This window comes from Pteronotus mesoamericanus, unplaced genomic scaffold (assembly GCF_021234165.1).
Source record: "Pteronotus mesoamericanus isolate MK-2021 breed Mesoamerican mustached bat unplaced genomic scaffold, CSHL_Meso_final contig_27, whole genome shotgun sequence".
NCBI lineage: Eukaryota > Metazoa > Chordata > Mammalia > Chiroptera > Mormoopidae > Pteronotus > Pteronotus mesoamericanus.
Genome location: NW_026555115.1, coordinates 4477836 through 4491188, shown reverse-complemented (window position 1 = coordinate 4491188; position 13353 = coordinate 4477836). Strand labels below are relative to the sequence as shown.

The window sequence follows — 13353 nt, the reverse complement described above, 5'->3', positions numbered from 1 at the left end:
GGTTAAGTGTGCCTGGGTCTTTATTGCTGAAGATTACCTCAAGTAGCAGAGGTTTGTTTGTACGCTTTTAACATGTCTTTGAAGACTAAGATTCCAAGAAGGTAAATTCTGACACCCTCTGAATGATGACAGATCATAAAATACTCAGGATTGAGACATCTATCAGTACCTCCTCAATCTCATTAACACTTTATGTTGGTTTTTATGGCTCTGTGCACCTGGACAGCTATTTGTTAACAAGAAAAAAATGTCTGTACTTTTTGATTGCAAAAGCATTAGGAAAGAAATTATTCCATTGGTGTTTTCTCTTTGAGATGTTTGTCTATCCATTTGTATTATTGTATTCCCTTCTTTATATTAATTTGCTTTCTAAAAGTTTGTTAACTGTGCATCTGGAACAAGCAAGTTAAAAATAGTAACATGTAGTTTACCTGTTCCTATAAATAAAACACCTCATATATTTAATTTTAAAGCAGAAGTAGCAGCTGTAGCTGGGGGCTGCATATAATTGGGCCACAGATGTGTGAGTTTCTATGATGGATGTCAAAAGGAAAAAAGTCACAGGAAAAGATACAGAGACATTACAAGAAAAAAAAATAGGTTTCATAAAAACAATGATTCTAGTTCTTCAAAGTCATCACCAAGAAAAGTTGTAAAAGAAGGTGGACCTAAAATCACATCTAAGAATTTTCAGAAAAGTGGCCACAAAACCAGGAAAAAAAGTATGAAGTAGTTCAGGAATAAGCAGCAAGGGGATAAAATAACAAAGACCAAATCCCAGCAGGCAAATAAACTCAACAAGAGAGAAAAATTCAGCCAGACTGTAAAAGTGATGAATCAGCACCCAAGAAATCCAAATGGGATGATTTCAAAAAGAAGAATCAAGAACTGAAGCAAAGCAGACAACTCAGTAATAGAACCAGCTATGCTCGGGCAAAGTAGATTTGGGAGATCTGAACAAGAAAAGGCTGTGGCAAAGAAAAAGAACGAAGTTGTTGAGTGATTTGTGGAAGTTGCTTCAAGGAAAATATAAAACTATTGCATTTGCACATGATTCAATTTGTGTGATCCAGTGTTACATTCAATAATGACAATGAAAAATAGAGTAAACAGGCTCTTGAAGAATTGTACGATGATTTTGTTGAATTAAGTAAAGCTAAATATTTCAGAAATATTGTTAAGAAATGTCTTATGTATAGGAGTAAACTACAGATGGCAGAGATGTAAGAAGTTTTTAAGAATACGTGGATGATGCTCTACCATGTGGAAGTATCAGCTGTCGTGGAGTACATATACAGTGACAGAGCCATTTTGATGCAAAAGAACATGTTGACAGAGGAGCTATATGGGAGTGCATTTCAGTTTTACCAGTCATAACTGGTAAATATCACTGAACTCTGAACAAAGTATTAGAGGTGCAGCCAAGGAAACTAGAACTTATCATTGTTGAAATGAAACAGTTTTTAATTCTAATGGGCCAGAAAGAAGTTATGACTAAGAATTCTTTAGCATATTAAGTATTCCTGGAGTTTTTTTTTTTTCTTGTTTTGTTTTGGTTTTATCTAGGTATGCCCAAAGCTAAGACCAGAAGTGATTGAAGCCATCTGTGAAGCGATAGTATACCAGGCATACACATGATGGCACCTGAGTGGCTGTCCACCGCCTGTGGCATGGCACGTCCAAGAACAGAAAAGTTATTGTGAAAAAAATGAAGACTTGTTGAAAAGGTGGCTAATGGCCAATATTCCCATTTTATTTTACTGGCAGTTTGAGTGTATTGATGATACTAAGCTTGTGAGGCAGATAATCATATCAGAAATTATTAGTTCCTTGCCTAACATACTAAATAACAAATATGGAAGGAAGATTCTGCTGTACCCACTCGGCCCCAAAGATCCCCCATATACAATATGAGAAATCAATGAACTTATGCTGAAAGGAGCTGGAAATGCACAGGGTAAGAAAGATACAGAGATCTGTCCCTGGAGCTCTTAGAATCCATCTCTACAGCTTTGATAAGCTAGCTGCAAGGACAAATCCAAGAAGTGTTGCTAAGTAAGTCTGGGTGTGTGTTGGTGTCTGACATTCTGAGAGCTGTCATTGGAGACAGTCAACTTGCCACATATGCAATTGCCAACTAGGCAGCAGCAGAACTTCATTGGGGTGACAAGCATGGAAAAGTTCACATTACAGAACATCCTACAGGATATCTTGTTTGGAAGTGCTTAACAGAGCAATATAAAAGATGAAAAAAAAATGGAAGAAAAGGTTGTTTTGCAAAAACACTCATAGAGAATGTTGGAATCAAGAACCTGAAGTCCTGCACTAGTGTAAACTGAGGTGCCTTTATTCTTCCTAGCCTTCTTCAGTTCTGATCAAAAAGTGACAGAGAAAGTCAAAGTCGGACTGAAAGTGTAATTTTCACATTGAAAAAAAAAAAACCCGCCAGCAAAGGTAGAAAAACACTACTTGAAAACTGCATAGTTGAAAACAATTTATGACATGGAATAATTTTGTTCTGTGATCTGTTTTTCCAGTGTGGAAAAGAGAGCTAGGGGTCCACTCACTAGTAATTTGTGTACTCTGCATATGTGTTTCTCCTTTGTATAAGAATTTATTTATAAAATGCTTTCTAAGAAAAAAATTTACAAAGTTAATCTGCACATATATTTACCCAGAAGAAGAAAGTAAAAGCATTTCTGAAGCCTGTATTTTCTAAATTATTACATGAACCTCCCATAAATAATTAATATATCTTAATGGTCCCATAGGATCTTTATCTTTGAAAAGGGAGACATTTGTCAGGTTTATACTGTTCCAGAAACATACATTCTAAATTTCTTTTTGGAGAAAAATGTTCTCAAGAGGATTCTTATGATTTAAGTTATGATTCCTAAAAATTAGCAGTGTCTTTCCAAGTAAAGTCCTGGCTCCCAAGTTTAAGAGACATCTGCAATAATGCAAAGGATTTTATTTTTATTTAGATAAGTTTTTAGTATAAGGAATCCTAATGATTTTAAGGAAACTGAAAAAAATGAATATATTCATATGTATCTAATATATTCATGTATATGTTCGTATATATATATATATATATATATATATATATATACACACACACACACATTTTTTAAATCACTAAACTTTGTAATTTAAAATTTAATAAAAAAACTTATTTATGTATGTCCTATTGTCTTATACCAGGATATTATAAAAGACACAGCCAAACATCTGTGTACAATAATTTTTACCACAGCATTCTTCTTATAAATTTTAAACCAAAATCTTCACTCGGCATTATATAATATTAAAATTAAGAAATAAAGTATTTACTGTTTGAGGAGTAGTTAGATACTTCTTGGTACCTCTGTGGGAAGATGGTACAGACATTAGGGAAAATGAGGTAGATATATATCAGTTTTTCTCAAGTAGCATTTTTTTGCCACCCAGAGGACATTGGTACTATCTTGGAGATATTTTTGGTTGTTGAAATTGGAGAATGGAGTTCCTGCTGCTGGCATCTAATGGGTAAAGCTCGGGGGAGGGGCTGTTTGACATATTGCAAGACACAGGCTATACTGACACAGAAAGCGTGCACCTTATATATTTAAATAAGAGTAAAGAACAAACCAGAATATTTTATAAGATCTCATAGTAGGAGTTATACAACCACAAAAAACATAAAATCTCTGTGAAGACAAAAGGGAGAGTCTAGGCATTCTGTGGTGTTTTATATGCATGATTTTATTAGATCCTCATAACAACCCTATGAGGTAGGTGTTGGGTCAAATACTGGCCCCTGTGCACCAAGGGCAAGAAGAAATGGTTGAAAGAGGCAGACCACTTCAGAGTGGCAGGTGGCAGGTTTAATAAGCAAGGGAACTTACCATAAGAGGCTTGTCTTGGTTGACCTTAAAATGAGATCTCTGCACCTGCCAGTCAGAACTTTAAAAGTTCATATGGAGACCTAACTGGGTCCAGTCACTTAACACTGCCAAGAAGTTCCTAATAACACATCACTCCCTTTAAGCTTTGAAAAAACTGCCAGGATGGGAAGAATTGGCAAGAAGGTGCATTCCAAGGAACAGGGAGGGCATGAGGAGCCTCTGATTTTGATAGCCTGAGTCTAACTGGTGGGTCAACCTGGGGTCACATCTTCCTGCTTATCTTTTCCAACAATTTGTTTACTAATTAACTTCACATAAGGAAACTGCTTAAAAACTGGCCAAAGAACATTAAGTGATACACTGGACTTAGATGTAAACAGGGTATAGAATTTGCTGCAAATGGTTTAAAAATATTATATCTAAAGGGAGAATTAGAGGAAATATTCATTTTTTAGAAGTTTATTAATTTTATTAGTTTATCAAGTGACCTTTTTTTAAATAACACTGGATGGTATCTAATGTAATATAGTAATTCTTTTTCGCACTCTTTCTATCTCTATGCCCTACATCTAGAAGCACTTTTAACTTGTTGAGTTATTTCTGTTGTATTTACTTCTATATTCCCAAAGAATATCATAGCTATTTATTTGCTCTGTTCTATAGAATACTAGAATTAAGCTCCATTTACTACCCCACAAAGACTAAATACACATCTCTTGGCTAATTTTTACCTAGACTCTCAACTAAAATGTTTAACCTAATATCATCATTTTTTTTTTTTTGCTTTTTTTTCAAATCCAAAATCTTTTAAATAAGGAGGGAGGATCTGGAATTAATTTTTGTAGCTATTGCTTACCCCTCAGCCTCTCACACACTTTAAATTCTGGCCCTTGTGTTGCAGGTAGGGTTTGGTGTGGTTTTGAGAGGTTCCAGGAGCTTTGCTGAAATGCCTGCACACCTCTCTGATGTTTTTGGACCAGGAAGCAGGGCAGTGTCACAGTCCTTGGGGAAGTCCAGGGCTAACTAGTTGAAGTTAAACATTTTGACCCTGGCCTTGAGCATGTGACTCTGGGCACAGCTGCTCACATGAAATGCACACGCCTTCAGTTTGGGCAACTCCTGGACATGCACAACATCAGTTATAGTCCCTACAACCACAATGGTTTTGCTCTCTGGGCCAGGAAGCTTCATCTTCCAGATCATGCAGGGAAAGTATAGAGGTGGCTGGTTGCTGTCTCTCATGAACAATCTCTTCCCCCAGTTGGTTGAAGGTGAAGGTGGTTTGTCTGGCCTGAAACCTGTGCACCTTGACCAACAGCCTTAAGCCTTACGTAGCTGTCCCAGCTCTTTTGCTCCTGGCACAGGAAATTTCAGGCTTTACTGTGGTGGATGTTGACTCCTATGATGATACCTCTTGCTCCACCAGGTCTGGAAAGAGAGGATTTTTTTTTTTCTTGAAATCTTTTCTCTTTAGGCTTCCTTCTTCTCCTCCTCCAATGGGTGCTGACTTTTGTTATGACAGATGCAGAGCATTTACCTCAGCATATTCCTCCCCATCAGCCTGAAGATTTCTTTCTTCTCTCTTCTTTGTGGGCACTCACACCTGTTTCCCTGACATCTGACAAATTTAATGGTTTCTAATATGAGGGCTACTGGAAACTCTATGCATAGGCAGGTCATGAGCAAATCTCATGAGATATGTTTGTTCTGGGAGAAGAAACTCCAAATATCACTAAATTTAGGTGACTGTCGTTACTACGATCTCCAGTGAAATCTTAAAACCTACATTTCAGGAAGTAAGAAGAAAAATTAGAACATGCAGTTGAGTGTAGCTTTTTACACAAACTGTTTTCACCATGATGCCTCATTCTTCTCTCCATTTTCTTACTGTCTTAGTGTCCAAGTCCCCTTACATATCTCTGTTTCTGCTTTCTCTCTGGATCCCTGGGGAAAGACATTTTATATAAACAAAATGCATTGTCTTCAGAAAACAAAACTATAAGCCTTCCATAGGGCTAAGAAAAGGATAGTTGCCTGCTATAAAGCAGTTAAGTCATTAAGTATGGAGATACATGTTCTCCTTAAAAGTTCTTCCCTTTTTTATTACTCCTAAATGCAGTGTTCCAGTTTGTTTTACTTTCAGGCAGTCTGTGACACAAGGTAGCCACTCTGCTTCCCTTTCCTTCTTTCAGTCTTTAACATAAACTTTGCTTGATAAATCACAATGATTTTTATTGAGATTAACAACCAAATTCAGAAGGCACAATGAAGCTCACTTAGTACAGTTTACTGAATTTAAAAAAGAGTGTAGGACAGGGAGAATATGGTGCATAGCAATAGCTAGCAGATGTCTAATGACTCCCAGGGGCAGAGTCCAAATGTCCTAGTTATCCCGCATTGGATGCAAGAAGTCATGTGAGATGAGGTCAAGGAAACCTATATTTGGAGGTGTCATGTATCGCTCACAGGGGTACTTGACAAGTTCTCATTCCCTGGTGAAACTACATCTCACTGTTTGCATATTACTCCTCAATTACAGTTTATTTATCAGTTTCAGATTACTTCATAAATAATCTTAATGACCAGGTACAGGATCTTAGGCTGTTACAAAGCAAACTCAGAAAAGACTTCATTTATCTTGGAGACAGAATACCCATATACTTTCTTTATATGGTCTTTTCAGAAGAGTTTATTTAAGGGTCACATCCTTAGGTTAGAGGAAAAACTACAGAATAACTATTAATCCTGCCATAGGCACTTAATTGATTGTTAAAGCTAAAGCATAAATTTGCTGCTACTTATCCATCCAATTTTTATCTTCTAAAAATTTTTGACATTTTTCATTTGCTTTACATCCTCTTCTCTTTAATTCTCATCATGTCCTTGCTAGTTTAATCCCTCTGCTGTCCTTTATTTGGGAATTAATGGAGAGAGCAGAGAAACATGTGCAGGTTTAATCTGTCACATTCAAATATAATGAGTATATCAATGCTTTGCAACACTATTTTAAATGCAGAGAAAATATACTAAAAGAAAATGTCTTTCACGCCTTAAGCCAACTTTATATGAATTTTTAAAAATTCATATTGTTTCACCAGTTGCCCAATAGTGATTTTAAAGTAGTTTTAGGAACAAGACATTTGGTTGATGTAATAACTATCCAGCTTAGAATAATATGGGACATAAGTTCCGCATATCTACTGATTCCTTAATAAATTGTGCAATCATAAAATAAAAAATATTATGAGCAGTTAATGTTAAAACATTTTAAAGTAATTATATACAATATTATCCAAGTTGTACTGTACTTGTAAACAACATTAGAATCATATTACTTAGAGTATTTAATGTTTGCCTATAGAATAACTTCTGTTTGTTAATATCTGAATGTTATAGAATTTATATACTTGACAGAGGAAAAATAGCACATTTATGCTCCATATTCTTAACACATTTTAAGAGAATGAAGAACTTGGAAATATTGAGTAAATATTGAGTAATATTCTAAACACAATGCGAATAGGCACTTTATCCAAGAAGACATACACATGGCCAAGATGAATATGAAAAGATGCTCGACTTCAATAGCTATAAAAGAAATGCAAATCAAAACCACAATAATATACTACCTCACACTTGTTAGAATGACTATTTGTCAATGAGACAAAAAATAAATATAGGAGAGGGTGTGAAGAAAAGGGAACCTTCATTCATTACTGGTGAGAATGTAAACTATGAAAAAGAGTATGGAGGCTCCTCAAAAAATAAACAGATCTACCACATGATCCAGAAATCCATCTTTTGGCTATCAGCCTCCAAATTAGAAAATATTTGTTTGTACAGATATATGTACCACTATGTTCATTGCAGCACTATTCACTGTTGTCAGGACATGGAAACAACCAAACTGTCTTTGGATAGATAATTGGATAAAGAAGTGTGGGGGGTGTGTGTGTGTGTGTGTGTAATAGAATAGCACTCAGCCATAAGAACGGTGAAATTCTGCCATTTGTGATAACTAGGATGGATATTGACAGCATCATGCTAAGCCATAGTAGTCAGATGAAGAAGGATGAATCATATGATTTCACACATATTTTAGACATAAAATGGAAAACAACAAATAAACCAACAAAACAAATAAATCAACTCATAGAGAGAGACAATATGAAGATTACCAAAGGGGAAGCAAAATGGAGGGAGGATGAAGAGGGTAAAGAGGGTAGAATATATGGTGACAAAGGGAGACTAGACTGCAAGTGGTAAGCATACAGAGCAATATACTGTTGATGCATTTTAGAATTGTACACTTGAAACATATAATTTTATTAACCAATGTCATTCAAATAAATATAGTAAAAAATACAATGAGAAAAAGAACACCTGAATCACCTATAAGAGTCTTGAATTGATTGTCAGTAAACGGAGATTGTGCTTGACTGTTAATGGTACTAAGAGGGATCATAGCAACAGTTTTTGTGAGAGGCACTCTGCTATAGTATTTGTTCTGACCTTTCTATTGGTGCTTTTTAAAATTCAGCCATCTCTAAATTCCCAGTGTTAAAATGAATCATCAAAACATGTTAGAGAAAGTTATAAAGACAGAAGTAACTTTTAAAAATGAGATTATACACACACATGTTTTCTATGTTTTAATGCTACTTTAAAAATTGTAAGTTTAGGATTTGGGTGCTGGGAGGGTTAACTCAATGCATTTTTAATTTCTTCACTTAAAATAATGGCAAATGGTTCTTGGTGAACACTTTTATCTAGAACAGATTGTTTATGATAAGTGGGAAATGTCTTCGTTGTAGTTCAGTGAATAGTAGTATCTAAAAGATAAGCTATAAAGTTGAATTAATTTTCAAATAAAACATGCATTCAAAACAAATAAAGAGATAGAGAAAAAATGTGATATTTTAATTATTTGAGAGAGTTGTTTATATTAGCAAATATTTATTTCAGTGAAATCTTGTACAAAATATGGCATACAATATTATATTCTTTATATCTTAAAAGATTTTATGTTTTATATCATATTAGATCATTGTATATCAACACTTCTTATCCTAACTTTTATATCTTGATCTACATGCATGCTTATTTCAAAAATATATTTAAAATCTTTTACTATAACCATGGAATTTTAAAATTCTCTTTGAAAAACTGTTATTGTATATAGTTCAGAACTATTTATATGATATCAGTATGAAATTTTCATGTTATCTTCAAAAATTTTCTCTGAGTTACTCTACAAGAATTATCTTAAAGCTTTTTTCCCTTAATTATTTTTGCTTAATTCTTTGTGTTTTTGCCTTGATTTACATTCTTTATGATATAAAAATTGCTACCCCAATTTTTGTTTTTGTAATTGGTATTTAGCTAATGAATTTCTCCTGTCTTCTTATTTATACATGTGTTATGTGGTTCCCTTTAGATGAGTATATGGTAAGCAATATAAATTTGTCATTATGCATTATGTTATTTTTAATCTAACTTGATAATCCATGTACATTTAATGTGTTTACTAATACAGAAATAAATTTTCTACTCATTTTGTATCTTCTGCTTACCATCTGTTTTGTTTGCTTTTAAATGTTTTCTCTGCCATATGTTTTTCTAAGACATTTTCCTCTATTCTCTTTCTTTTTTTTTCTGATTTCTAGCTTATTAGTTACATTTCTTTGGTTTCCATGATTACACTTGTTTTTAAGATGTACATGTAATAAGTTTGTTGAAATAAGACCATTGTTACATTTATTTTCCTCTGACAAGATAAAACTGGGAAAATGACCCACAAGTCCAACTGCCTGCTGCCGCAAAAGCCAAACTTGTGAAGCAGGTTCTGGTTGAGAAGGAAAGGGGTTTATTCAGGAGTTAACGTGTGAAGGTGGCAGACTCATGGCTCCAAAACCTTTTTAGCATCTTAGTTACTTAGTCATCCTGGCTAGGTTATATAGGGGAAACATGGCAAGAAAGGTGCTAAGGAATTTCTGGTGATGTGCAGTTTTTCAGCTCTGGTCTTGGGTGGTCTCATTGTTATCTTCTGCATGGGTGATCATGTAGTTCCATTGTTCTATCTATAGTTTTACTAATGACATTCAGGATCAGGATGTGCAGGTAGCATTTCAGCATTTCTGCTGGTTCTGATACAAATTGCTGATATTTGTCCAGTTCATGTGGTCTGGGTTGATCTCTGGTCAGGCAGGAACTGCAACAGTTGATACCCGCAAATCACGCATAAGGATATTTTCAATACATGATGGTTCTATTAGTTCTGTTGGTACAAACTCTCCTGTAATTACTATTTGATTGGCATATTTTTTTTCAATTACTGTTAAAACTCTCCACTGTCAATTATTGCTCTATTTTTATGGTGCCTTTTAAAGAGTAGGTGCCTTTAACTTGCTGTGGAATGAAAAGCTCTTGATTAGAAGCAAAGCCCTTAGCATCAAACAAAGGCATTCCTAAGGATTTAGATACTGTTTTCCCAATTTTGTTGATAGTGAGCAATTGTTTTAATTAAACAATATATCAAAAGGACAATATGAAATATCGTTAACCCAAGTTTTAGGATTCCTTCTAAAACAGACTTGGTTTCATTTGGTATCCATAAAAATAAAGACCAACCTGTGATTCCTTGACTCATCCCTTCAAGAACAGGGATATGGTGAACCAATGTCTGTTGTCATGTAGCTCTTTGACAAATCTTGGCAACACTGATTTCTACCTGGGTAGAGATATTGATATAAGCACAATAAGAAGAGTTAATAGTCATGCAAACACCCCCCTGTTCAGCTAAGATATAATTTAATGCTATGCAATTGTCTAGTACTACTTTAGCTAAAGATCTTTGTAGTTTATTCATAGATAGGCTTCACTCCCTGCCCTGTATCTTACTATTGTTATGTACAGATTTTGCTTTATTCCCTTTAAAAAATACAAAATTATTTACAGCTTTTAAAAATCAATTGCGGTCTTTCAGTTTCTGTGTTCATGTGCCTATATCTCATTGCTTTTGCCTGAAATCATTTATTTCCTTATTGAAGTACAAAAGTTCATGATACTTTTAATTTAAATCTGTGATTACATATTAGCTTTTTGTATAAATGATTGTATTTTGTATTTATTCTTTCATAATAATGTGTTTGAACATATGGCTCTATTGTAGGAGAGGGGCATGAGAAGTACATGATTTAGCTGAAGCCCAAGTTAAGACAGGATCTGCTACGTGCTGCCTGACTCAGTACGCATCTGACCCAAGGTGAAAGCAGATCATGAAGAGCCTCAGACAAAGAAAATTCCTGTGAAGATTAATAGCTACTCATCTATACTTTATCATTTACCCATACCATAAAATGAAAATACAAAGCTACAAAATATACCTTGTAAAGGTTAATGTTAATCCCTAAATTTCCCTACTCTCTATTTTCCCATACCAACAATTTTCCATAGAAACTACAAGATATAAGCTCAACCTCTAGAGATGGTTGGGATCTCTCTTTTCTTGTGAGGAGCATCTGCTACTTTGTCTATGGAATGGCTTTTCTTGCTGTCATCTCTGCTCAATAAAACCTGCTTTTCTACTTTAACCTCTTGTCTGGCTTATATTTTAAATTCCTTCCTTCATGAAGCCAAGAACCCTCTCAAGTTTCCACTAGGGACTTGCCCCTCTGGCATCAGTTCCCTTAGCCCTTTTACAGCATCATCTATCTTCAGGCTTTTAATGCTGTTGATGAAAATGTATCATTGGCCTTACTCTTACTGCTTGGTACGTAATCTTGTTTCTTTTCTCTGAAAGAATTACTACTCTAGTCATCATCTTATGGGATATCTAATTCCAAATGTGATTGGAGTTCCTCTTGCCCTAATGTCATTTTATGGGCATCCCAAAATGTATAGTGTCAGAATGGGAAAGAGGCCTGGTATTTAGTCCACACCTGTGGCTAGACTCCTTTGTTGTCCCTGCACCTGTTGGTATTACCCCCTTCCTAATTTTCAACCCTTCCAGGTTCCCTGCATGCCAATGCAGAAAATCTCAAAAGGCCCAGTTCTCTAATGGTATTGGCTATTAGCAATATTCTTGGCTACTAGGCTGTAAGTACTTCCAATGATAGCCCAGATATTCATAGAATTCGAGTGGGAAACAGAAGAATTCCTCGCAATTTGTTACCTCTTTGCCTTCCTAGGCTTCAGTAATCATTCTCTCTCAGGGTCAGCCAAAGGTTATTTCCTTGATGGGCTAAACCAGCAGTTTTCAATCTACCCTTTAAAATCAGTTTTAAAATGTATTGATGGTAATCTTCCACCCCAGACCAATTAAAGATGTTTTTGCAGTATTTTTTCTTTCTTTCAGTGCGCTCGGCAAATTCTCACATGATTTTAATGTACAGTCAAGAATGAGAACCAAATGTTCTACATAAAGTCCTCCTTCCATGGTTCTCAAATGTTAGCAGGCATCAGAATAACCTTCAGGACTTGTTAATTTGCAAATAATTGAACCATGCCCCCAGAGTACAAGCCAAGCAAAACAAAATGAAACAACAAAAAATATTAAAATATTCTTGAAACAATAATGATCTTTTGGATATGTGAGTATAATCATGTGACCTAACCCTCAAGTAATTCAATAGATTTTTCTTGTTCTAAACATCATTGTCTTTGTCATCCTACCACAGTCTAATAATTCAGTGGATTTCTGTCGTTCTCAAGACAAGTGTCTTTTTTAACAATGCTATGAGGCCCTTGCGTTGCCACCCAGTCAACATCAAACACTTTGCCTTTGTCTGTCATTTCCAAATACTGTGTACTTGGTATTGGAAAACATTCAGGGCACCAGGGGATTCTCCACCCATTGGCCAGGATAGGATCATGGGGTGGTTCCTATACTGAGTGTTCCGAACGCAAGAGATATGTGTGGCTAGGGCTCTGAACATGCTAAAAGCTATAAAGATTAATGGATAGAATCCTGAAAATGTCAAAAGCTGGAAAGATAATTGAATTATGGTGAAAAAACAAACAAACAAACCTCCCCTCCCTATCCCTATATAAGAAGTGTGGGCTAGAGCAGGAGGATTGGATGGTCTTTGAGATGGACTCTACCATACCCCCAGGTTGTGCAGCACCTGAACAAGCCTTTTTCCTTTTTGAACCAATACCTGCCTCATGAGTTTGACTTTTTGTTGTAACAGGCAGACAAAAACCTCCATTTTCCTTTGGCAACAAACTTACTGTCTTTTAAACAAGATGTACCTCCCCCATTAGAGCTCACACTCTCCAGATTGGTAACACCATTATATTATTTGCTGTCCAGAGCGCCTTCTTTTTCTTAAATGTCTCCACAACACTTTATATATTTATCCAAACAATTGTATTTATCCTTCTCTATCTCTATATTAGATTCTTCATGGCAATTCCCACCAATGCCACAGTGACTGGCAACACATGCTTTTCATATAACTAAGAT

At 35.3% G+C, this 13353-nt stretch overlaps 1 pseudogene; it reads left to right on the top strand.

Annotated features, from left to right (window-relative positions):
• Positions 1–533: 533 nt before the first annotated feature.
• On the top strand, positions 534–2501 carry LOC129071623 (pumilio homolog 3-like; annotated as a pseudogene).
• The last annotated feature ends 10852 nt before the right edge of the window (positions 2502–13353 follow it).